Source organism: Coturnix japonica, chromosome 3 (genome assembly GCF_001577835.2).
Source record: "Coturnix japonica isolate 7356 chromosome 3, Coturnix japonica 2.1, whole genome shotgun sequence".
NCBI lineage: Eukaryota > Metazoa > Chordata > Aves > Galliformes > Phasianidae > Coturnix > Coturnix japonica.
Genome location: NC_029518.1, coordinates 50,684,376 through 50,688,926, shown reverse-complemented (window position 1 = coordinate 50,688,926; position 4,551 = coordinate 50,684,376). Strand labels below are relative to the sequence as shown.

Below are 4,551 nucleotides of genomic sequence, written 5' to 3'. Positions count from 1 at the left end.
CATACTACAGAAATAAAAGGAAATAAACTGAAAAAAAAAAAACCAAAAAAACACATGAAGAGTATGAAAAGTATGTTAGTATGACTATATCTTTTCAAACAGTGTGTATCTCTAATTTAAGCACTGTTTAGAAAGCAATTGTGTCATTTTCAGAGTTGTCTAACTTTTTTTTGGCATTTCCTGACTCTATACAGGAACTCTCTGTATTATTTTTCATTATTTTCAACACATCTTTGTAGAGAAAGCTGATAAAACCCAACTCCATTCTTCTATGAGTTAGTGCCTGGAAGATTTACACAGGCACAGCTTCAGTGTATCTGAAACTGAAGGAAGTCAGCAGAATAAGATGAAATATCCTGTCAGTGATTTAAGGAAAGAAGATGGAGGTACATAACATTAGTTATCACATTTATTTATGTACTTCCAGTTTTAGCCATCTTCCTACGAGTTTGCCAGGACAAAACAGCTGTTTCTACTTGCTTTTACTTAATAAAATTCTTTAAATCATGTTGGAAATTATATCATTTAACAATCATAAATGAAAGCAGCTTATTAACCAAAAACCTGAACTGTCAAATACAGTACCAAAATTATAAACTTGATATCTCAACTTCTGATACTGTTTGTATTTCTCTTTTTCTACAGAGAACTGCCTACAGCTTTAGTCAGACAGTATATTGAGAAAATTCATATTAGCTGGGGTCTATGATTCCTTGGTCATTTGTTTTCTTTAGCTGATATCAGTCTGAGTCACTTCATGTAAAATTCAGTGACTAAGGATTACATTTAATTAACATGGATCTCAGCTGCTTACCACACCGTTGCATCTTTGGTAGATGGCAAAAGCATTAGAGACTGTTAGGTAGCAGAAGGTCTGTAAAAGCACCACAGTGGGACAGATCAGTCACAGCATCTCTCAGTCACCCTAGGTCGGGCAGTGGTAAGTAAGCAGTGTCACACCAAATGGGGATGTCACTCAGTGAAGTGTGTCAGCATGACTACAGATTAAATATTGTAAACTTAAAGCAGCTTAAGTCCCTAGCTCCCTCCACAGATACATAAATCCAACACTAAAATCTGAAAAATGTTAGCTTTGCATGCCAAATTTTGCATGACAGTTGCATTCCTCTTTAGACTGTGAGTCCCAACAGCTGGGTGATGCTGCTGAGCAGAGGAGGCAGACACCAAGGAGAAGGCTTGCTCAGAGGACTGCAGCATGTCTGGCCAGGTGACTTGGCTCTGCAGCTTTGCTGTCCCCACGGCTGTCACTGGAAGAAAGTAGTAGAAGGAATTTCAACCATTTCAGTCTCCTCTCCTTTCTGTCCTTCTACTTTTTTCTCTGCTCAGTGCTCCCCCATGTTTTTGAAAAAGTTTTCCTGCTTGATTTAATAAGATTTATGGATATCTTCCCAATGTTCTCAGCTGGCCACTGTGTTTGTTCCTATCTTTTAGTCTTCATGTGTTCCAATTGCATTGCTTTAACAAAACTGATGGTGTGCAATTAAGCCTATAATTTTTGTTACGCTCCAAGAGACTGCTTTTGTGCCTCACTGTGCTCCCTGCATCCATACCCTTGAGTCAGAAGCTTTTCATCATAGTATGCCTTTGTTAAGGAGCTCGTCCTCAGACTGACAGACAGTGTTCCATCTAGCATTAAGTTGTTAGCATCTAACTCATCAGTAAAACCTTACTGCTGCAACATTAGGTTGGAGGGGAAATCAACATTAAAAGCATTGAGAATAAAAAACTCTGTTGTAAGTAGAGGTACCTGGGAATAAACCCATAGAGTCAGTAAGAAACAGCAGATGAATGCCAAAGCTGTTTAGTGGTGAACCTCACCCCAGAAGTGACCCTCAAGCCCTTACATCCCCTGGGAGCTGCAGCACAAGAACAGAACGGCCCCTCTGGCTCTGTGCCTGCTTGCTCCTGTGACGCACAGGAGAGGGATTGAAACAGTGAGAGTCCGAAGAGGCCTCGGGAGTTTTGCTTTTCATATGAAAAAAAAAAAAGGACAGAAATAAATAGAGGCAGGGGTTTGGAGTCTCTAATCAGTAGTGATTGCTTCCTGTGCAGAAGTCAGCTGTTTCCATACAATAGCCAAGCTGTTCAGTCTCTAGGCGCCATCCCAAGGTCATCACTTTTCTATTGCTGTTCCCCACCCCCATGGAAAATTCCTGTGCTCTTTTATGTATATAAGGGTTTTTTTAACCTTGGAAAACTCTCGCCTGCCTCCTGCGGTTGTGGAAGTGTTCAGCACTAGGTGCTGACCTGAACTTGGCTTCTCAGGACTTGTCAGGGTTTTTCCTTCTCTCCACTGCATCAGTGCCCAATGTGTCTCTTATCTCAACAACTTTTTAAGGTTTTTAAGCTCAATACTTATCTTCACCGTGTTATGTGAAGGATGAAAGCCAAGTTCAATTCTGACATACTTTTTTCCTACTTGCTCTTCTAGGAACTCACATGTCATTGCCCTCTGAGACAGTAAGAAATGAGGCCACATCAGTTCCTAGATATTGTTCCCTTATGAAATATTTATTTACACACACACACAACTTGTGCTGTTAAACTCACCTAGTGCAAAGACTATGCAAGGAATTGTTTTATCCTAAAAAGTTCTCAAGCTATCACTGTATTGATTTATTTTTAGATCTGCTAAGCAAAAATTCTAAATCTTCAGAATCCAGATACCCTGCAGAAAAATAGCTATATACTCATTCTGGGCAGATTCTCCATTTTCCCTGAATTCTTCCAAATGTCTTTCACAGGGGTAGACCTGACCTGTGCAACACTAAATAACTTCTAAAAACCTGTGTTATTTTTCTGTTGCTGCTGACATCGGTTGGGCAAGGAAGTTTACCTCCCTGCAGGTGTGATGCCACCCATAGTCCAGCCTAAGGCTTCCAACAGCTTTTAATGAATTCACTGAGAATTTTTGTAGGCTGTCACAGTTTACTTAGTGGAACTGAAAAAAAAAAAAAAAAAAAAATTGGATTTCAGGAAAGATCTATTTGCTGCCAAGGTGTTAGGAGTGCAAGGTGGGAGCTGCTTATTAACATACCAACACTAGGATCCCAGCATGTGAAACTGGCCCCTCAGGATGTTTGTCATCAGAATGATTATGGTCTCGCAGTGTTGCCTCTCATGTCATTTACTGCTAATGAAACAGCCGTGCTTCTCAGTCTGTGGCCGAAGTAAAATTAAGGACATCTCAGTAATTTAACATGCAACCATACAAGGAGGTCAAGTTAGATGAAAACTCGGGGTTTTATTGAATTACCTTCCCTCCCCCCCCCCCCCTCCAATCTCCCCCAAAGTTTGGTTCCTACTGACTCTGAAGCAAGCAAGGCTGAGCCACAGCAGTGTCCTGCTCTGTGCCCAGATTTGGGTAGCGGGGGCACTAGCCTGCATAGAATCCTTTGAGCCTAGAAGATACCACTACTTGTAACTTGCCTTTTCATTTCTGTATAGGTGACTTTTTGGTGTTTTTTTGAGGTCATTCAGGGACACAGGAATCTGTTGTTCAGCTGTCAGCCAAGTTCATGAATATCTGTGCCTTTCAAATTCCTCCCAAGAAAGGTACGACCAGACTCTCTCACTGTTCTGCTGGGAATAATCTCTATTGAAATACTTTTGTTTGAAGGCTTCTTCTACATTCCCCGGGCTCTGATTCTTTCTTTTCCAGTACATTATTTCACTGTAATGGCTTCTCTGAGGCTATTTCTAGCTACTGAGTTGATTGTCATACTACCATTAGGCAAGATACCACAAAACCCCTCTCAGATGGCTGTGTCATTTGAAATCCTAAGTGACTAACTGCTTAATATAAAACCAGTGTACTACATAAAGGGAAGATAGTAATTTATTTATTTATAACCCTCTATGAATAGATTTTTTTAGAAACTTTTATAATCTGATACATATGTTGATTTGATTGTGGATCAGTACTTTGACATGTTAGTACAGCTTCCCAGTGACATGTAGAAACTGAAGCACAGAAAGCCCATAGAATTCTATATATGTCATTAGTAAACTGCCTTTTTACCCTTTCCCTGATGGCTGTCACTACAGCAATATGTCAAGTGGCAATGGGATTGTGCAATTATGTTGATACATTAGCATCTTATTCTACCACACAGAGCTTTAATTTAAAGACCCCTTTTCAGATGTTAAGGTGTTAACTACAGAGACCTTTGCCTTTTCAAGGATTCTATTTCATGTCTAATATTTACTGTCATGGTAAGATAAACTTGCACTTTCTTCTAAACGTGATATTCTGTGTCATCACTGAATATCTGCACTAGTATAAGTTACTTGTTGCTGTTTTTGAGAAACTGTTAAGTCCTTGGTTGCCCACAATAAGGTCTAATACAGTATTCTCTGCAACCCCCACAGTAATGGCACAGAGAGTTACAGCTGTTAAAAATGCAGTCCTAGGGTTTCAGATAACAATGTCACAGCACTGCCTCTGGCACTGATTTTTTATGAGAAAATGTCACGGGTTACTTAGATTTACCTATGCCCGTGACAGGGGAAGCCACCCCGTGGGCCCCC

The 4,551-nt window shown here is 40.2% G+C and overlaps 1 long non-coding RNA gene across 1 annotated transcript; it reads right to left on the bottom strand.

The window, feature by feature from the left end:
- Positions 1-2,823: 2,823 nt before the first annotated feature.
- LOC107311704 lies at positions 2,824-3,263 on the bottom strand. The gene is made up of 2 exons (XR_001554197.2): positions 3,059-3,263; positions 2,824-2,962 (listed from the first exon to the last, which is right to left on the bottom strand). It is a non-coding gene; the product is annotated as an uncharacterized LOC107311704 (long non-coding RNA).
- Positions 3,264-4,551: the final 1,288 nt, after the last annotated feature.